Source organism: Eschrichtius robustus, chromosome 8, assembly GCF_028021215.1.
Source record: "Eschrichtius robustus isolate mEscRob2 chromosome 8, mEscRob2.pri, whole genome shotgun sequence".
Taxonomy (NCBI): Eukaryota; Metazoa; Chordata; class Mammalia; order Artiodactyla; family Eschrichtiidae; genus Eschrichtius; species Eschrichtius robustus.
The window spans coordinates 80254385-80277289 of NC_090831.1; positions in this window are offsets into that span (position 1 = coordinate 80254385).

Here is a 22905-nt window from a genome sequence, read left to right on the forward strand (position 1 = left end):
GCCCCCTGTGGCCAGCCTGGTGCTGAGGCTTCATTCTAATTCCTATCAGGAACTGGGGCTCCTCTTCTCCAGTTCTTAATAATAATAATAATAAGATTATTATTATTATTATCTTAATAATAATAATAATAAATGACATCAACTAACACTAATTATTCACATACAGTGTTCTAGACACTTTATCTTGTTGAGACCCTTTGTTCTTTTAGCCCCTGATGTTTCTCTTTACTCTCCATCTTCCCTTTCAAGCAGCTAGTCAGCTGTGTTGATCGCCTCAGGGGACAAATGTGATTAGCGCGTAGAGGATGCATAGTAGAGAGAAAGTATTTGGGAAAAGCAAGAAGAGAGAGGAGCTTCTGTCCTCTATCAAGACACCAATTCTCCTGAGAGATGATGTGTGTGAGTGGGGAGGACTTTGGGTCTGAGTGCCACCCTAAGAGCCCACGTCTGGTTTCCCAGGCAGGGCTGCTGCTCGGGTCTCCCACATCCCCTGAGAGGGAGTCTCTGGGGCAACTACGGATGCTGCCACCACCTGCACGGCTCAGAAGCAGAGAGCAGTCAGGTCCAGATGGACCATTTGGACAAGAATGTAGACCTCTCAGCAGGGACCTGCAGGGACTGTGGACGGTGAGTCAGCTGCCTGCTGTCTCTTCCTTCCTGGAGATGTGAGGACTCACAATCAGAAAGGGAATCAAGTTATAGGAGTTTTATATCTGGAGGATTAGCTCAGTGAGTCCTCACAGAACTGCTATAAAATACAGATAAGGAAACTGAGGCACAGAGAGGTAAAGTAGTGTAGCCAGATAGAAACCCAGGCAGGAGCCCCCCCTCTGCTGAGATTTTGCCCTCACTGAAGGATGGTAAGAACCTCCTGGTTTTAGTTCAAGCTGCTGTGTCATGTAAGGGAAGAACCACTTGGAGACTATGGTGAGTGCAAATAAATTTGGGGAAATAAATAGCTGCACTGGGGACAGCAGCAATATCCACGAAGGTCTGTTTTGTGTTATGGGCCACTGTAAAGTCATTCATTCATTCACTCACTCATTCGCTCATTCTTTTGTTTATTCAATGAACGTGTGTATTGGGAGCCTATCGTGTGTCAGGCATTGGATAGACAAGCCTAAGTCTCTGAGTCAGGCCTGGTCTCTGCTCTCCCAGGGCTGGTGCCTGGTGAGGGCACATGTGCGTGCGCACGCGTGCGTGCGCGTGCACACACACACACACACACACAAGGGCAATTCCTTTCAAGGCTGTTTTTATTTTTCAAATGTCCTGAACATATTCCCTGATTTGATCCATTTTCAATAGCATTGAACTTAAATTTTTTTTTTTTTTTGAAATTTACCAGATTCAAAGCTTATTATTTGAAAAAACCAGTGAGCTCGATCAGCATATATTTGGTCAGTTGCATTTTGACAAAGGTATTGAAGCAGTTCAATTGGAAAAGGGTACTTTTTTTCAATAAATGATGCTGAAACAAATGGATATTTATATGGAAAAAAGCCAACCTTGAGCTTTATCCCACATTATACACAAGTGTTAACTGAAATAGCTCATAGAGCTCAATGTAAAAGCTGGAATTATAAAATACAGAAGAAGAGAAAAGAGAATATTTTTATGATTTTCTTTTAGGTAAAGTCGTCTTAGGACACAAAAAGCAATAATCATCAAAAAAGATAAATTTGACTTGATTAAAATAAGGCATTTTGATTCTTTGAAAGATACCATAAGAGATTGAAAAAGCAAGCCAGATATATGATTACAAAACATATATCTCACCAAAAAAAATGCCTTGTATCAATATGTAAAGACTTCTTACAATTTAGTATTGAATGATAAGAAAAACAACTCAGTTTTTTTTTACTTTTTAAAAATTGAAGGATAGTTGATTGACAGTGCTGTGCCAATCCCTGCTGTACAGCAAAGTGACTCAGTTATACACATACAGACATTCTTTTTTTTTAAAATATTCTTTTCCATTATTGTTTATCCCAGGAGATTGGATATATTTACCTGTGCCATATAGTAGGACCTTGTTGTTTATCCATTCTAAATGTAATAGTTTGCATCTAACAACCCCAAATTCCCAGTCCATCCCTCTCCCTCCCCCCTCCCCCTTGGCAACCACAAGTCTGATCTCTATGTTTGTGAGTCCGTTTCTGTTTTGTAGACAAGTTCATTTGTGCCATATTTTAGATTCCACATATAAGTGATATCATATGGTATTTGTCTTTCTCTTTCTGACCTACTTCACTTTGTATTATAATCTCTAGTTGCATCCATGTTGCTGCAAATGGTATTATCTTGTTCTTTTTTATTGCTGAGCAGTATTCCACTGTATATATGTACCACATCTTCTTTTTTTTTTTTTTTTATTTATTTTTGGCTGTGTTGGGTCTTCGTTTCTGTGCGAGGGCTTTCTCTAGTTGTGGCAAGCGGGGGCCACTCTTCATCGCGGTGCGCGGGCCTCTCACTATTGCGGCCTCTCTTGTTGCGGAGCACAGGCTCCAGACGCGCAGGCTCAGTAGTTGTGGCTCACGGGGCTAGTTGCTCTGCGGCATGTGGGATCTTCCCAGACCAGGGCTCGAACCCGTGTCCCCTGCATTAGCAGGCAGATTCTCAACCACTGTGCCACCAGGGAAGCCCCCACATCTTCTTTATCCATTTATCTGTCAGTGGACATTTAGGTTGCTTCCATGTCTTGGCTATTGTGAATAGTGCTGCTATGACCATAGGGGTGCGTGTATCTTTTAGAACTATACTTTTGTCCGGGTATACGCCCAGGAGTGAGATTGCTGGATCATATGGTAATTCTACTTTTAGTTTTCTGAGGAACCTCCATACTGTTTTCCACAGTGGCTGCACCAACCTACATTCCAACCAACAGTGTAGGAGGGTTCTCTTTTCTCCACACCCTCTCCAGCATTTGTTATTTGCAGCCTTTTTAATGATGGCCATTCTGACCAGTGTGAGGTGGTACCTCATTGTAGTTTTGATTTGCATTTCTCTAATAATTAGTGACATTGAGCATCTTTTCATGTGCCTACTGGCCATCTGTATATCTTCTTTGGAGAAATGTCTATTAAGGTCTTCTGCCCATTTTTCGATTGGGTTGAGTTGAGTTGTATGAGCTGTTTGTATATTTTGGAGATTAAGCCCTTGTTGGTCGCATCATTTGAAAATATCTTCTCCCATTCCATAGGAACAACTCAGTTTTAAAATGGGCAAAAAATATGTACAGAAATTTCACAAAAGAAAATATATAAATGGCACAAAAGATCCAGAAAAGCTGTTCAACATCTTTAGTCATGAGGAAAATGGAAATCAAAACCACAATGAGAAATTACTGCATACCCATGAGAACAGCTAAAGTTTAAAAGGACTGACAGTATTAAGTGTTGGTGAGTATATGGAGCAACTGGAACTCTCATACACTGTTGTGTTAATGTAAAATGGTGTGACTGCTTTGAAAAACAGTTTGGCAATTTGTTATAAAGTTAATTATACCATTACCATATTACTCAACAATTCTACTCCTAGATAATTTATCAAGAGAAATAAAAACATGAATCCCTACAAAAATTTGTGTATGAATGTTCATAGTAGCTTTATCCATAATAGTTAAAAACTGGAAACAATCCAAATGGCCATCAACTGTTGGGAGGATAAGCAAATTATAGTATATCCATACAATGGAATACTACTCAGCAATAACAAGAAAAGAATTACTGACGCATAAAACAACTTGGATGAGTCTCAGATACATTGTGCCGAGAAAGGAGTCAGAAACCAAAGACTACATAATGTATGATTTCATTTCTACTTAACCATAGAAAAAGCAAAACTGATCTATAGTGACAGAGAGAAGAGCCGTGGTTTCTTAGGGCTAGGGGTGGGAGATACTGCAACAGTGTAGAAGAAAACCTTTCAGGATGTTGGAAATAGTCTATTTCTTAATTGGGGTGATTGTTACATGATGGGTGTATACATTTTTCAAAACTCATTGAACTGTGTCCTTAAAGTGGCGGCATTCTACTGTATGTGATTGTACTTCAATAAAACTGATATAAAATGAAAAATTAAACAAGTAAAACTAACAAAAACATTTGAATAAGTAGTAACATTTATTTTCACCAAGGTTTCAAAATATACAAACCAATTTCTCAGCCAAATTTTCTCATACAATGAAACGGAGGTATATTACATATAAGAAAAACTCCACATCTTGACCACGTTCTCACTGCAATCCAAGGCTCTGGAAGATAGTGATGCATTCATCACAAAAGTAAGAAAGAATAAGAGAGGAAGGGCTCCCTTACAGTCCTTGAAGGAATCGTTCGATTCCTACTTAATGAGTTTTTTTTCCCTGCTCAGATGCCTAGGGGAAGTAGGAACTAACTGGTCATTTATCTATATAGCACCATTTATAAATACTAAATCTGCTTCCTCCTCTCTCTTTCTAGAATTTTCACAGTTGTGTAGAATGTGGAACTGATAGGCCTCCCATTAGAGCCAGGAGAAGGGAAAGGAAATTTTCACACTGGCTTAAGAGACGTATTTGGTGCAAATACAACTTTCTTTTATTGTTTGGTGAAATGGCAAAGAGTGTAGAAATAAATATACTATTTTTTTTGCTTTGACCATTATATTTCATTGACAAATAGCGTGTGGTGTATAACACAGGCTGCTGCCATCTATTATAAACAAGGCTCTGGAAAAGCTTTGGGGCACATTGCCCCCCTGCCGAAAGCTAGATCAAAATGCCTTAGTGCTGTGGACTGGATGCCCATGGTGTGCTGTGGAACACACATAGACAACAAAAACTCCACTGAGGGCTTCCTGGAGGAGGAGTCCTGGTGGTTCTGAAGGAGAAGGAATTCACTGTGAAACTAAGCTAAGTCACCCTTTTAGAATTGGGTAAGTTAGCAGGGGTAAATTTTTTGGTTTTCTTTTCAAAGCAAATGGCCTCTTGTGTGACCCATGTTTTAGAGAACAGGGGCAAACTCCAAACTGTGAGTCTCGTTGGTATCTTAGATTGTGAAACAGCAGATTTGATTCTTCCTTTGCAAGTTCCTTGAACAAAGATCCCCTCCCTTCACCTGGGCCCCCATCATTGGTGATTTGCTTGTGTTTCTGAATGAGGGCCCCGTGGATCAATGTTTGCCTTCACTCCTGCCTGTTTGAGGGTGGCAAGCAGAGCCAGCTGATGCCTGGACAATAGAATAAAAACACTGCCCTACATGGCTGTTCACTAATGTGTTGGGGGGAAAGGGTTTGTGTGTGGCAGGAGGCAAGGATCTTTGCATCTTCGCCGCGGAGATCTGCTCCTGAGCAGATCTCCTCGTGAACACAGGGGAGCTATTTTCCTCCTGTGTAAGAATGAGTAAGAGAAGCCTCAAAGATGTTCAAGGTCACCTCCTGTGGCCACAGCTGGGCAAGCAGGGCTTCTCCCTGGATTACACCTGCTTTTGTTTTCCTCGCCGTCTTCAAAAGATAGGCAGTTTCCAAAGATCTATCCTAGGCCCTTGTCTCTGCTCTCGACGCTCGGCACTCCCATACACCCCATGGCTTCACCTTTCACCTTTGTCCATCTAGTGCCTGCTCTGGCCTGACATTGAGTCTGTGAAGGTGAATCTAGCCCAGGCGGGGCCCTCTGGATGCACGCACAATCGTACAAAAAGAAGCCATCACAGACCCCTGATTGGGTGGCGAGTGTATGACAGAGGCCTGTGCAGAGTGCAGACCCCAGTGACAGCATGACAGAGAGTGTGATTCAGGGCGTCAGGGGCGTGTTTGTCAAGAGGTGATGATCTTGAAAGACAAATGGGGAGATGGTTGGGGGGAAGGGGTTGAAGAGGGGAGGGGTATTCCAGGTGAAAGGAATATCATGAACAAAAGCATGGAATTGCTTTGGGGAATTACAAATATATTGGCTTGATTTATAATCTTAACAGCAAACTCCCATATAGGTCTATGTGCAAAACTCTGTCCAAGCTTTTTTCATACTCCTACCTATCCTTCAAAGCCCAGCCCAAACGATGCTTCCCCTGTGAAACCTTTCCTGATCATTCTTCTTGGAAACAATCTCACTTTCCTCTGGACTTTCCTAGCAGTTGATCTATGACATTTATTTATTTATCTTGTAGTGTAGTTAATAAAGTATATTTGATATCCTGTATTTGACTTTAAGCCCCAAGGGCCTGGATATGGGCAGAGGCATGTTTCATCCTTCCCTCATACACTTAACACAATAACTAGTACATATTTTCATATTTGCTACCAAAAAATTTTTGCTCTGTCACTGAATGAATGTAAGAATGAACGGTCTCTTCAGGTGCTATTGTGGTAACTACATCACAGGGAATTTATTCCAGGACCCCTGCGGATACCAAAATCCACTGATCTTCAAGTCCCTTATGTAAAATGGCATAGTATTTGCATATAGCCTACACACATCCTCCTGTATACTTTAAATCATCTCTATATTACTTATAATACCTAATACGATATAAGTGCTATGTAAATACTTGCCAAAGCAAGGCAAATTCACGTTCTGCTTTTTGCAACTTTCTGGAATATTTTTCACCAATATATTTGATCCTTGGTTGGTTGAATCTGAGGATGTAGAAGCCGCAATTACGGACAGCTGACTACACTATCACTTTTTCCTTCTCTAAATCACTAGTTGAGATTAACATTCAAACCCCTTTTCTGAAGTGCAGAACTTCTTCATAGAGGACAAGGTATTCCTTGCACTTTTAAATCGGCCCAGGTTAACCTTGTGAATCACGCTGTTTTAGTTGTTCATCACTATCCTACATTCACCCTTTTTCTACAAGCTCATCCCTGGAAAGGTTCTTTCTGGGACTTTCCTGTCCTTCTATCTGCTGGCTTCCAGGTTCCCCCTTGATTCTGGGGTGACAATGCCTTTTTCTGAAATCACCTCACTCCGGCTGATGAACTCCCTGAGGTTTGCCCGGAGAATGTCCAGATGGTCACACTGGTGGTGCACCGTGTTTCTCTCCTCCCCTTTGTGATCTTGAACCTAATTCCCTTAAGTGCTCCAAGGCCTTCTTCCATCTGCCTGTGCTTTCCGCATCTCCTTGACCTCACCTTCCCCACTGTGCCCCAAGAGTCTTCTGCCATCTTGGTGACATACAGACATCATGTCCATTTCCAGACCTCATTGTTTTCCTCCAGGAAAGCTTTAGTGCATCTAAAATTAACTTTTCTTGTTTTACATTTTGAGTAATCCTAGGGTTTTTTTTCCATGCTATGTATCATGAAAAGCACTTGGCTTAAATGTGCCACATAGTCAAGGAGTATTTACCTCAATTCACCTCCGTGTCAAACGATCCTCTGTAGCTCCCTCAGATAAATCAGAGCCCAGACTTTCATGTCATGGACATCAATATTAATTGAGCACACATTATGTGCCAAGCATTGTGAATAATTTGGTGGGGAAGACAGGTGTGAGGGGAGGACTCCATGAGTTTAGTGCCCCCGGAACAGGGATCAGGGGAGAGAGGTGTGTGTTGGCAGAGTTCATCCGGGAATCGATACCTGAGTTCAATGTCAAAGGAGAAGATGGTGATCACAGGTGCAAGGCATGGGATGGCAGGAGGCGGGTGGACAGTGGTGGAAGAAGATGGAACATTCCAGGCAGAGTGGAGAGAATATAGGACTGGTCTCATTTATGAAGGCATTTCTCTCTCTCAGCATTTCCGCTCTATTGCCTTGGGCGTTTCACTTAATGGACATCTGGTCTCCCCTGCTCTATTTTAAGTGTCTTAGGAACAAAGACGCTGCTACTTCCTTGGGATTTTGTGAAATTCCTAAAAGGAGCAGGCACTATTGAGAAGAACAGATGCTGGGTAGGTGTTGGAGGAGTGAGCAAAAGGTCTGCAGGTGGGCCCCTTTAAATGGAATGGAAGGTTTTGTCCTCCTGTGTAAAGATAACTCCACTCGTGCCTGTGAACAGATGATCAACAGCTTCTTGCTTTGGCCTGGGTGTGGTAACATCTAGTCCATTAATATGTTTTTGGGCCCTTTCCACTGACATTTGTTTCCTGAAGCTGCGCTGCAGCATTTCTGAAGTCCTTGGCTTCCTCTCCAGTCACTTGCACACCCCCGGGTAGGAAGGGCTTTCTCTCTCTGTTTATGGACAAGGTGATGTGTGTCAAATTGCCTTGGCTTAACCAGGCAATTGTGCACCTTTAAAAGGTACAGGGAAATGTTTCTCTGTGGTCAGATTGGCCCACTATGCACATCTGTTCTCTTGACCAAACTCCAGCAATCTGCCCTCGCTTAGCTGCAAATTCCACAACCTGCTCCTGGCCGGCAGCCCAGGCCCTGCAGGAGCATATCTGTGTGGCCAGCCGGCTGGGTTTCTGGCCGTCCGGAGGCACTGGAGGGTGGCAGTCAAAGGAATCAAAGTTCATGGGTCCCCACAGCTTCAAGACATCCCTGGGAAATCTACAAAGATCTTAGGAGGGACCCAGAGGAAAAGGAGGGGAGAAGAGAAGAGGATTTGCCTAGAGAGAAGGCGTGTGCACTGCTTTGGGGAAATTTGAGTGGGAACTGAAACCAATATCTTCACGGTTTTTCCTTTTAGAAGATGACCTACACGGGGGTTAATTTGATTAAAAGCCAGACACATTTTTATCTTTCCCCAAACTCTGGCTTTCCCCCAAATTCTGTGCATGTGTTCCACACTTTAGTAAATCCCCGTGAATAACACGCAGCCGTGATGGGGAACAGTGCAGAATTAAGCCTAGTCGCCTTCATGGAGGATTTTATTTCCAGAGACCACCAAAGACACCCAGCACCCCGTGACTTCTCCCCACCCCTACGACCTCCACCCCTTTCCCAGCCGCCCTCGCTGCTCCCCTGGATTATCACACCTGCTCTCCTTGCCTCTGCTCTTTCCCACCACAGTCTCTTCTCAACACAGGTGCCAGAGTTTGCCTCTTAAAATAGGGCAGCTCAGGAACATAGCAAATATTTTATAATAACTATAAATGGAGTATAACCTTTAAAAATTGTGACTCACTATATTGTACACCTATAATTTATGTAATATTAGACATCAACTATACTTCAATCAGTTGATCAATAGGGCAGCTTGTGTCATGTCTCTGCCCCAAAACTCTCCAATGACTTCTCATCTGACGCAGAATAAAAGCCTAGATCCTCATGTTGGCCACCAGGGCCCTCGGCCGCCCCTCCCCTTGTTACCTCTCTAGCTGTCATTCCTCCTCTCCCCGCAGCCACGTTGACCTTCTGGTCCTTTTGCTGGAATGCTCATCCCCCAGGTGTCTCTGGGTCTTTGCTCCTCCCCCAGTGGGTCACTCCCTTGCTGTCTTCCGGTCTTCACTCATATGCTGCTTCCTCCCCCCGGCCTTCTCGTCATCCCCGTTTGAGATGGCTCTCGTGCCCACCCAGCACATCCTCTTCCACTTCCCTGGTTTAGCTTTTCCACAGTACTTATCACCCTTTGACGTACTATAGACGCTGCTGCTTGGTTTTCTATTTATCTCCAACTTGGGTGTAGGGGGCCAAGTAAACTAAGGAATCTTCATTCCAGGCTGGGAACACAGGTTGTGGGGCGATGGTTCTGGAGAACGTGCTGGTCCATGCTTTTCCACCCTTGGGAGAAAGCTGTGCTTTCCTGCTGTTCTTGCCACTGTGGCGTAAACGCCTGTGTGGAATCAGTGCCGGGTGGGAGAGGCGCCCACATGGGCTGGCAGGTGAGTAGGCAAGTGGCCTGAGGACTGGCTACTGCAGGCACTTCAAGACACTTAATTATAGCCAGCTTAACTGGCCTCTTTGTCATTAGAAACATGGGGAAGGTGCTTAATGCCCCCACGGGCCTCTTATCTGGTTGATAACATCTCCCCATCTGTCTCCAGCAACTGACCCCTCCAGCTTCTTAAGAGGTCAGTCAGAGCTTTGCCTTAACCAGGAGAGAGCCAGGGTGTGGAGAGGTTAAATGTGGGGAATCTCTGCTGTCTTCAGTGGAGTGATTTCTGGAATTCAGTGGCTTTGGCTTTTTTTTTTTTTTTTTTTTTAACTTAAACAAACTGACTCTGAGGTTAACTTCCTTTCTAACTGATTAATCTCTTATGCTTGGAAATTACATGTATTTCTGGGATTTGGTTCTCCCAGAATTGAATAAATTTGCCATTTATGGTTAAGAGCAAAACTCAAGAGATCATTGTGAGCAAAGCAAAACAAACGTGTTTTTCCTTTCTTAGATGTGGATCCTTGGCTTATTATTCTCGCACCAATTGTAGCTAAACTGACTGAGTTAGACTGAGTGAGAATGCCTGGGTTCCAAACCCAGCTTACCCGCTCCACATTACAAGTTCCTCACTGATAAAATTGGGATACTAGTAGTATCTACCTCTTAGCTATTATGAGTTAAGGCAGATATCACCATAATGTGTGTGAGTGCAGAGTAAAACTCAATAAACGTTAGCTGTCATTTTGGCTAGCCCCTAAGTACACACCTTCTGACGGCAGATCAAAACCAGCTAATCATAGTCTATAAACTTTGAAGTGAACAAGAGGATTTACAATCCTGAGTCCGTGTCACAATATATTATTCATGAAACATGGCTATAAGGTACTCTTTTTATTTGGAAAGTGATTACTGGCATTGGATTTTATGGTTTTTGTTTGTTCTGCTTTATAGAGTGTATAACTTGGGAAAAATGTACTTTAAGCTCTTTCTTCTTTGCAATACTTCTTTCATTCTCTTGCCTGATGCCAAATATTTGTGTCGTATTAGATGTGTTCATTTATTTGTTCAACAGATATTGAGCCCCGACTTCATCTTCCTAGGGCCTCAGACCTGAATCCCCTATGTCCCTGTGCATAGGGAGGCCCAGTTTTGTGCAGGCAGACATCTACCTACGTCCAGAGTCATATCACTTCATATCACAGATAGGAAATATGTCGGAGCTGGGAGAGGAAGCAGCTCTCTGTGTCTCGAGGAAAGGAGGAGCGCCAGGGAGACTTTGCATGCAGGAAGCACAGGGAGAGGAATGGGAAGCACGTGACATTCTTTGTTCTAAGACCGCGAGTGGTGTGATAGGGCCCAAAGCAGGTTACACACTGGGAGGCAGAAGACAAGCCAACAGAGTCCAGATTATAAAGGAATTTCCAGGCCACGCCAAGGATCTGGGGCTTTATGTGTGTACACTAAGAAAATTTCCACGGGTTTAATGGAGTAAGATAGCATCAGATTTCCATTGTAGAAGGAAAGGGGCTGCGACTACAGGCAGGGACACCAGTTAATAGTAATAGCTCATGTGTTTTTTTTTTTTAACAGCTTTATTGGAGTACAATTGCTTTACAATGGTGTGTTAGTTTCTGCTTTATAACAACGTGAACCAGCTATACATATACATATATCCCCATATCTCCTCCCTCTTGCGTCTCCCTCCCATGCTTCTCTATCCCACCCCTCTAGGTGGTCACAAAGCACCGAGCTGATCTCCCTGTGAATAGCTCATGTTTTAACTCACAAGTCCCCTGTGACATGGGCACTACTATTACCACTTTACTGATGAAGAAACTGAAATACAGAGAAGAAACTATCCCAAGGGCACACAACTAAGAGGAGCCACTTGGATTTGAACCCTATCAACATGACTCCAGAGTCTGGAGATGGAAACACTAGGCAATGGAATCTTTCTAGATATCTACTATCTAAGAAACTATAATAATCGTTCTCATGAAAAATGATGACTACCCAAACCACCTGTGTAGTACTGAAGCTGCAGGATACGGGACAGTTGTCCTCTGGAGCAGAGATTTCTACATGTGCACTTGATATCCATTCTCTCTCTTAGAACTCCCAATTTTTATTGGAGCATCTGACTGACTGGAATATAGACTCTCTCTCCCAGCTATCCCTGCACTAGATGTGGCCATGAGACAAAGTTCTGGCAAATGAGATATGGCAGCTTCTAGATATTTTCCTAATAATTGGCACATGCCCCTTGCCTCTTTCTTCCTTATCACTTTCTCCATCCTGCTGCGTGGAATGTGGATGTGGTGGTTACCATCTTGGATCATGACAGCAGGAGCTACTCGCTGCTGTCACTGCTGAAGGAGCATGGCTACCTGAAGTCTTCGTGAAGCAGGGCTGCCACACCAGCCTGAACTGCCTGCTCTGGATTTTCCCTGAGAGACAGGTAAACTTTTATTTTGCTTCAGACAGTGTTATTTTGGGTCTCAGTTATTTTCAGCCAAACTTGGTTCTTACCAATACATCCCCCAACTTCTTAGAAGAAAATTATAAAGTGTTAGAAATATGATAAGATAGAATTATCAAAGTAGATGAAGTCAATTATGCAAGTTGTGAAACATAAAATCACGGTTCAATTTATTTTGCAACAGTTTAAAATTCCCAAGACTTTTGTCGACATACAAAATAAAAACAAGGAAAACTATGATCTGTGGAAGAGGTGGATCTGAGTTCTCAGTGTGGCAGAGCCAGGAGACATGAGTGTGTCAGCATTCCATTGTGTTAGGGCCACACTCGCCCATTGTTACCTCCAGAAAGAAAACAGCCACCTGGAATGGATTTGATTATCATTTCAAATTCCCCACCTTGTCCCATAGTAGGATTATATATCCACACCCTTTATCACATGACATTGGCAATGCTTCCTGGTGGAGTTGACAGAAAGGACACTCTCTCATCATTGATTTTAGGCTTGGCCATGCTTAGTCTATGGAATGTTAGTGGATGTGATACAGGTAGAGGCTTGGAATGTGCTTTGGTGGTTTTGCTTGCCCTCTTACACTCCTGCCATCTCCTGTGAGAAGCACACATCGTTAAATGAAATGCTCATGTATGAAAATATACGAATGCTCCTTTTGCATCTAGTTCAAAGATATGAAGATATCAACCGAGAAGCACTATGATCCAAAATTATCTCAGTGATCCTTTTTTGGTAGCAGCTTTATTCAGACATAATTCAATACCATACAATTTATCCATTAAAAGGATACAATTCAAAGGTTCTTCATATATTCACAGATTTGTGCAGTCATCACCACAATCAATTTTAGAACGTTTTCATCAGCCCAAAAAGAAACCCTGTACCCTTTAGTAGCTACCACCACTTCCCAACTCCCAGCCCCTTTCTCCATCCCTAGGCAACCACTAATCTATTTTCTGTCGCTGTGGACTTGTCTATTCTGGGCTTTTGATATAAATGGAATCATATGTTGTGTGATCTTTTTGTGACTGGCTTCTTTCACCTTGCATAATGTTTTCAAAGTTTATCCATGTTGTAGCATGTATCATTGCTTCATTACTTTTTATTGACAAATAATATTCTGTTGTGTGGATATGCCACATTTTAGTTATCCATTCGTCAGTTGATGAACTCAGTGGTACTTTTGAGTACCCACAGAAATACACAGAAGGAAGAAGAGTGGTGCAGTGTGCTAATGACTTTACGGGACAAAAGACTATTGGAATGTACTGGCCATGTACACACGATGGTTCCATCCACACACAGTTCCATTTCTCATAGTAAATAAAGAAGTTGGCATATGATTTGTTGTAAGTCTCTCTGAGACTTGCTAGCATGTACCAGTGTCCCCAGGTGCAATCAACTTGCAGTCATAAATGCAATGATGTTTCTATAGCGCTGAGGCCAGACTCTAGGTGGGTGAATTCTCCAAGGCAAATGCCACCTTCAGTCTGAGTGACCAGGTGGTCTTTCTGGGCCACAGTCAGTGGCATTTATTTATTTTTTTTTAAATTCTGTATAGCTCATGGAGACTGAAAGTTTCTTTCCTTGAAACCCAGGTAATTAAGTCATTTCTTCTCTGTGGTCCATTGTGTATGGTGATGGTATCAAAATTCTGAGTGTTACTTCCTCCTTCACAGCCTGAATTCTTGGACATCTTTATTTTACTGAACCAGCAGGTTTACCGATGCCCAGGTTCAAACATATTTGTCTCTATCACTCACATTACACCAAGGAGCTTTGTGATCTCTATTACAGTGAGCACACTGCAGTGACTAAGGATTCCTGGAGTCCCACCAGACTAGAAATGTGACATGTCAGACTAGAGGAATTTTCTCTGGAGCGGTGACTGCCGACCCTAAGGATGGGGTGTCACTATTTCAGGAGCGTGTACTTTGAAAGCAGAGCAATATTTTGTCCCATTGTTCTGATTTGTTTTCGTCTTAATATTTAATTTAGATCAAAGGTCAATTATTATTAAAGGAGGGGAAGAAGATTTTATCTCATCAAAAGTGTTCAGGGACTTGCAATTAGTAGATAAATAAGTCTTGGAGGTCTAATCCAAAGCATTGTGATTATAGACAACAATACTGTATTACAAACTTCCAAGTTGCTAAGAGACTAGATCTTAATTGTTCTCACAACACAAAAAAGAAATAATAATTATGTGACATGATGGAAGTGTTGGCTAATGCTACAGTGGTATTCATACTGCAATATAGGAACGTATCAAATCAACATGTTTTTGTACACCTTAAACTTACTCAATGTTATATGACAATCATCTCTCAATTAAAAAAATGAAAGTCTTTAATGGCAAAAAACTGTTCAGGGGAACATGGGTTTAGAAAGTTTAAAAACTACTACATGACAAAAAATAAATAATACGGTGTGGGTAGTAAACCCTAATGCCTCCAGGACCAGACAGGAAGAGCCAGTCAGATGGATTGGAAGGGACAACCTCAGCTGGGGAATGGAGATCGGCCACATTCTCTTATTAAGCTGATAACATTAGACACAAATAATCAAAAGGTGGGTAAAAATATACTTAGTATTAAATACATTCTTGAATAACCCCTTGATAAAAGAGAAAATTGAAAAGTAAATTATGAAGTATCTAAGAAACAAGGGAAAGTAGAACACTTCCTATGGATCTATGGGACAGAGTGAAAGCTGTACTCAGAGGGAAAAGTATAGCCCAGCGGTCCCCAACCTTTTTTGGCATCAGGGACAGGTTTCGTGGAAGACAATTTTTCCACAGACCGGGGCAGGGGTGTGGTGGGGGGATGGTTCAGGCAGTAACGCTAGCGATGGGGAGTGGCAGACGAAGCTTCGTTCGCTGGCCCGCCACTCACCTCCTGCTGTCTGGTTCCTAACAGCCCTGGACCTGTAGCGGTCCGAAGCCCGGGGGTTGGGGACCCCTGGAATAGCCAATGCTTTTATCGGGGTTAGCAAACATTTTCTGTAAAGGGCTAGGGCTTTGTGGGCCATATGGTCTCTGTTACAGACTTTTGTTCTGACAATGCTTTAAAAATGTAAAAACTGTTCTTAGCTGCCAAGTTGTACAATAACAAGCTGTGGGTCCAATTTGGCTCATGTGTAATAGGTTGGTGACCCCTGCTTTTATTATTAAGGAGGACTCCTCCCCCCCAAAACTTCAGTACTAATCTTAAGAAGCAGAAAAAAATGTTAACAGCAACAGATGAAACTACAAAGAGAAAGTAATAAAGACAAAAGCTGAAATAAATGGCATAAGAAACAAAAAGAAAATAATAGAAAGGATTCATAAATCCAAAAGCTGGGTGTTAAGACCAATAAAATAGAGAAACCCTTGGAAGTTTGACTACGAAAAGAAGAGAGAGCAAAAATGTACAAAATTAGCAATGAAAGAGGAGATATAACTACAGCTACAGGAAGGATTTTTTTTAAATCGAAGAGAATACTACATGCAACAAAATGGCAGTAAATTTGAAAAGCTAAAATAAACAGTCTCCTAGCACACACTATCAAAATTGATCCAAGAAGAAATGAAAACTGAGGAGACCACGTGCCATAGAAGAAAGATGATTAAAGGTTTACCATTGGAAAAGACACCAGTATCAGATGGGTTCACAGGTTTACATACTCTTTAAAAAACAAATAATTCTACTAGTTTAAAAGAAAACCTTCCAGGTAATAGAAAAAGATGGAAAATTCTGTAAATTCCTCTTCTTAGGAAGGAGCTAAAAGTTCTAGAACAAGAGCAGCACCTAAATTTTATCTTGAATGCCAACCCAGATCAATGGGTAGTGTCTGCTTGGAGACCCTGTGAAAGAGATTGTGAGACCCAGTTGAGATCCCTTGAAGGAAAATTGGGGTCTGATTTACCATCCCTGACTCAGCCTGGAATATAAATCAAATGGTCTTATGGGATTTTTTCCACTGACATAACCAGGAACTACTCTATGATATCTTATGGGTTTCTGATCAATTTACTTGAGAAAACTTACACGTTCAGTAAAATTTATATTCCTCTAATGACCATTCAGCAGACATATGAAAATCATCTAGATTAAACTTCGAGACCCAAATCTAACTGCATTAATCCTCACTGCTCTGGGTGTAGCAAATGTATCGGAAGAAACCAATAAGCTCATGGGATACTTTCCAGTTTGAGAACCATCATGGGAAGATTATTTTCCCATCGTTGGTGCTTTTGCTGATTTGTAGCTGAAAGGAAATCTTGCCATTCCATTGATTGAAAAGTGACCTCAGAGCTTTCTTTTCCTAATTCACCAAGGGCAAAAGTAAATAGAGGACATCTCTTCCATTCCCAAGGGGCAGCGCGTTCAAGTGTCTGCAGTGGCCAGCCCTGCCTGGGCTTCCATAGTCTATCACAGCGCCCCCTGCAGGTAGACAGAGGAAAAAAGGGTCAGACTCAGTAGGGAGGATGACAGGAACGGCCAGGGCAATGAGTACCTCTTCATCATTATACAAAAGGGAATTGTAGTTTTACTCTCCTTGTTTTTATGATGAAGTAAGATAGAAAAGAAGAGCGAGAGAAATGATTGCTTAGGAAACGGCCTCAAACCTAGCACATGTTTATTTAAGCGTTTCTGTGCAAACATAACCCTGGGTGTCCGTTAAATCAGCAGGCATGTCAGTTGGCACTTCTGGTTACAGACCATTTTACGGTCATACATCATTCATAGCCGTAAAAGCCATTTGCCCTCTGTCACCCAACCAATCAGGATCCAGCCAAGAGGAAGCAGAGCAGGAGCCTGGCAGTTTTCTCTGGGCTCCTCTGAATTTCCACAACTAGGTTCAGCAGAATGTCACAGAAAATTAACTCTCCTGGGTTATTAAGAACCCCTTCCCTCCCCCCTCTCCACTGAAGAGCAATATATGATTTCAGGCTAATATTTACCCCACCACAAGCAACAATTTGTGACGTACAGGATAAAAGTACACTGGGCATCACACACAAATCCAGCGTAATCCCTGCTGCTCTGAGCCACTCGAATGAAAGGACACGGATAGGGAGCTGCTTACCCATGCCTCGGCAATTCACTCCTAATGCCCACTTTGAGCAGATTTGAAATTGCCGTCAGCATCTAAGCCACTCAGCGACTAACCTTGATCTGCCCTTGCTTCACTCTTGCGAGTTCACATGTTTTCACTCTTCGCCTCCTCACTATTATTTTGTTATTGACACTGAGAAGCCTGCTGAGGCCTGATGATGGCCTCAGGCCTTGCAAACCATGTGTCTTTGGGTTCTTCCCAAATGCTGTTGCCTCTGAGATGGTATTTCACCTGAAATGCCTCCCCAGATCTAGGGTCTTCCCTTTATATTTATTACTGCTTAACTCTTTCTTAGTGCACACCTTCATTTTGAATAAGGCTCATCGTGGTTGTCATAACCCCAGTGGGCACCAGGACAGCCCCATCTGGTCACCCCACTCCATCTCTGCTTGGGCATTTCACGTGTCTTCAGCCTCTCCAGTCGTAACAGGCTAGGATCAATTTTCCAGTGGCAGCTTGGAAATAATAGTGCGAAATGTACATTAATACAGAAATATATTGTGAAACTGTCCTTAAACAAACAAATGAGCCACTTTAAAATATTACTGCTATAAATGACCATGACAGTAGCACAGCACATATAATAAAAAATAACTGCTGAAGAGAAGCTGCTGAATTACTATAGTAATAAACCAGATGTGATTATTATCATTTAACACGGTCATTGAATATCATGAATCCCTGAAGCCATTAAAATATTTATGATTAAACATTTGCTATTTCTTATAACAGAACATACAGTTGGGTACTAAAAACCTGTTAAAGTATTATTTCAGCTAATATATGCCAGTTCTACAATAGAGGTCAACCGACATTGCCTGAATCCTTTAAAAGAGGGATGAACAGCTGCCTCTCCATAGCTGGACATATTTCAGGATGTTTATGCTAGTACTATATACTCTCATGGTTCTGGGGAGGATGTATATACTACACACTACTAAGGTAAAAATATGTTCCTATTCTGTATGTTCATGAACAGATGTGGGCTTGGGGGCTGTTCTGGTCATTCTTCTAGAAAAAAAGCACATGTAGCAGATGCTTTCAAAGGCCTGCTCATATCGCCTTTGACCTTGGTACTTGTCTAGAGCATCCTTCAGCAAGCCTCTCAACCAGAAGGCCTTCACTCAGCCAGCAGGAGCCTGAAACACTGGGGCATTAATGCCCCAGGGAGCAGCCCTCAGCCCTGGTGGATAGAAGTTGGAGAATAAATATCTTGGCCAAATTTACAGACATACCTCTCTTTTGAAATCTGTCCCTTGGCCATGCTCTTGATACCCTAGTCTTTTCCCTGATGATTGTTTTCAGTTCAAACTTCAGTTCAGTTAAACATTAGGTGGGATTTGTTGTGCTGAACAAAAATATTACAACCAGTGTCTTCTCAAATTTAACTAGAGACACTTCTGTACCATAAGGTCAGTCTTCCCGGGTGTTTGCTTCTCATCTCTTTCCCTGTTTCTCGGCAGTTCCAGCTCCATCAGCAGATGAGGGTTGTTGCCAGGAAAGGAGCTCATCCATCTATGGAGTATCCTGGTGATAGCCCAGGATTGTCGGGCTCAGTGCAGGAAAGAAGAGATGAATGAGAATTCTTCAGCACTATGGCTTGGGGCTTACCCGAATATTTTAATTATTCATGCTACCAGAATTGACTGCTTTTTAAAAATGAATACCAACAGTAATCACCTTTCCCTATATCTTTAGAGACAAACATTATCCAAGAAATAAGACGCCTGAGTTGTTTGAACCCTGCTAGGGCACAATGTGTTGAGAAATAAAAAAGCAGGGATTTTAGAGAGAGACCTAGATTTGAGCCCCAGATCTGTTCCTGACCTGGTGTGTAGATATAAAAGCACATGTTATATAACTCTTTCAAGCCTCCTAACTTGCCAGAGGCTCAGTGTTCTTATAAGTGAGATAACCATTGCAATCGTATAAATTGATGTAATGTATATAAAGCATTTATATATACTACCATATTAGTGATAGGTACTTAATAAACGTTAATTTATTAGATGAGGAATGAATGGTGAATTTACCCACACTATCATGGTGACAATTTAATTCTTGGCATAAGATATCACCTACTGGGAACCCATTTGGTTCCCAGCATGTCTCTCTCTAGTTACCCATCATATGATTTTGGCAGTGTTATACATCTCTGTCATGTGGGTTCCATGTTTGCCCTTATAATCCCAAGTTATAGTTGTAGGTCCATCCTGTTCTTGCTGTGGTTTCACATTTGTAGGTTTAATAACCTGGGCCATGGTCTGATGTATGTACAGGAAAACTCACAAAGCCTCAGAGTGGAATAAAAAACATTTCGAAAACCCCTGCTGGCTCAGTCAACCCTAATGAGCTATTAGGTCATTAGAGACTCTTTGCCATCAATTAATCATTAGATCAGCAACCATTCATTGAGGACAGTGGGGGAATTCATCTTAAAGGGATAGTAACATTAGCATACAAAGGAGCCGTTGCTGGCATCTCGGAAAATCTGAAAAGTAGCTCCATGTGGTCTTTTCAACTTGTCAGTTCCTCCAGAGTCTGACACGAGGGCTCATCCAGTATAGTGGCTTAAATTTTCAGGTTACCTTGCCTTGGGAAGAATTTCCAATGAAAGAAGAATTAAGGGCTTGTTATAGTTTATATGTAGACACATAGCCCAGGTGGGGTAAAACAGGCTAAAATCCTCTTGTTCACGTGCTGTACGAGTATCACTGCCTTGCCCATGATTCCTGTGACTTCCTAGGGGCTTGTGTTCTTGGGGGTCTCCTCCTCCAATACATTGTTCCTGCTGACCTCTGGACCTCTCTTGGACACCAATGCTGCTCTCTCTTCTCTGCCCGGTAGCCACCACGACACCCTCAGTTTCCTTGAGGGCTTCCAGTATCTACTCATATAATGCAATATATAGAGACCTATGGTGACAATTCCATGTATTTGTGTGCTCACACATAGCAAGTGCTACTTAGCAATCCAGCTTGGCAGACTACTAACTGCTAACTAAAAACTGAATATTGGACATCATTTTTGGTGATGTTGCCTCTGTCATACCCACATCAAGGTAACCTCTTTGCCAGCTTTCCTCCTAAACATCTCCCACCAGCTGCTCTGTCCCTATCCCTCAAAATATTCTTCCCGTCTCTCTGTTTCTTAGGCTGCTCCCAGCACCTCAATTACTAAGCAGAGCATTTCACTAACGTTACTCCTATGTTACTAAGCAGGACAATTGTCTTGGACCCCATCTAAAGGCACCAAAATGGCCAGCCAAGTATTTGCTAAAATGAAGACAGTTCTTCTCCTAAGATGAATTCTGTTGTGACTAACAGATGATTTTCTCCAAATATTTGTGACATTTGTATAAGTAATCGAAGATCGTGCTCATTAATGCTTGATCATTTTATTATTTTCAGGAATTGCACTGGAGAACTTCATTACCCACACTGCATCCACTGAGTTCATAGCACCTCCTGGAATGAACCATGGTCTCCTAAGGGCGGTTTTGTTTGATGGTAGGTGAAGCCAAAGTTTGTCTCTGTGGGAATTTCATTTCTGAAGTTGCAATGAGCAAATATAATACAATTCCCAATGTATGAATACTCATTTAAAAATGCTTCCTGGCTCTCTTTAAATGAAAGTAAATGTTATTACCTTTTATAAACTGGTAAGAACGCTTTGGAGGAGCATTGTTCTGCTGGAAATGTCCAAGACTCCATGTGGAGGGTGAGTCCTCTTTTTAAGTGGGTAGAACCGAGCTGTCTGATCCTTTCTGCCCTAGAGAAGCTGGTGTTTGAAACAGACTCAATTGTTAGTGACTTTTACTTGAGAGAGCCTGTTAATTTTAGTTCATTTATCTTCAAATTTACTTTAATGTTCTATAGACAACATTATTGTTTACTCCTTTCTGTTAAAAAAAGAACTATGTGGTTCTCCAATGTTAATTTCTTTGGGAATCCTGGAATGGTACTTAGCAATGATGACAATAATTGCTTTCCCATTTTTTTTTTAACAAGAGTTTTCACTTCATGTGGGAGCAATGCAAGGGCCCATTGTACGTTATCTCACTTAATCTCATAGTGCCCCCATGAGGCAGGTAATATATTAACCCCTTCCTACAGTGGAGGAAACTGATTTCATGTCACTTATATATCACTTTTTTCCAAAAGGCTTTGCTGGCTTCTCCTATTATCATGCCTGACACATTTTACTGTAAATGTTTGCCCATCTGTCGGCCTCATTAGATCAGTGCAGTCAGGAACCATGCCTATGTTGTTACCTGTTACCCACTGTGCCTAACTCAGTGCCTGGCATAGAGCAGGTGCCTAAGAAGTTTTTGCTGACTGACTGGCTGGATCAATGAATCAGTGTGGAGGGGAGTAACTCGCTCAAGGCCCCTGGGTAAGAAGTGGAACAGAGACTCAAACCCATGGCTCTAAACTGTCAAGTCCAAGCTCTTAAATGTCATGTAGAAGTTTCCTCCATCCCATACCCAGTGTCCAAACAAAAACAACATGTCAATTTGAGCAATAACGTATGGAAATTTAAGCTCTGTGGCAGAGCACCCTTCATCATTAGGGAAAGGCTGAGTTCTTCCAGGGCTCTGTCTAAGGAGCTCTGTAGTGGGCTGGGCATGAAGTGATAAAGGAAAAAAGAGATAGAGCCTGTCCTCAAGAAGGTGGAAATGTAAAGCACTGGGGTGTTGCCACCCTGAGTGGTGTAAAGAGCCTCCCCCAACCCTCCCTTGGCGCCCCCAGAAGCACCCCAGGCCAAGCCTCCTCCAGACTGTGGTCAAAGCTCCGAAGAAATCCATTTAATACTCCAAAGTCTGGCCTTAAGAAAATCTTAATGGTCCAAATACAAAGGGGTGGAGTGGGGTGAGATGATGCAGAATTGAGGGCTGTGGGGAGTGTTTCTTTGCTTAAATGAAAAGCCCAAATAAAATAAATAAATGAAAACATAAATCACAGTGTCTTCTCCGGGCTCCTGGCTGGAGGAAAACAAATTAGAAAGGGCTTGAAGGAAAGGAGTATTGAAAAAGCTTGACTTGAATTAAGTGGTTGTATATTTTAAAAGCACTTTGTTGGGTCCTGTAAAAATAGCAAATAAAAAGGTGTAATATCCCTTGGCCCTTGGAGGCAAATACCAGTAATAAAGTAAGCTTGGGTCAGGGGGATTTAAGAGTATAAACTTCAGTAGAAGGGAAAGGAAAAGCATTGGGTTTAGAAACACTTTCACTTCTCCCTTAATAATTAATGATGAAGCGTACGTTTTCAAATAGACATCATGTGTCTTTCTAACGCCACTCACTTTCCTCTTAAAATGGCCCCAAATGAAATTTAAGGGCATAACTTGAAATTTCTTTCTTTTGACAGGCAACCTAAAGGAGTGATTTCAGGGCTATCGAATAGATATATTTAGGGTCTGTTTATACAATCCCTTTATACATAGTCTGAGAAAAATTTCACAATGAAAATTGTCACAAGCATCTACCCCAGGTGTCAACAGCCAATTTGCAACTCCTTTTTGACCGGCTGTGTAGTTATCAATTTAAAAATAAACCTTAACTGGAGAG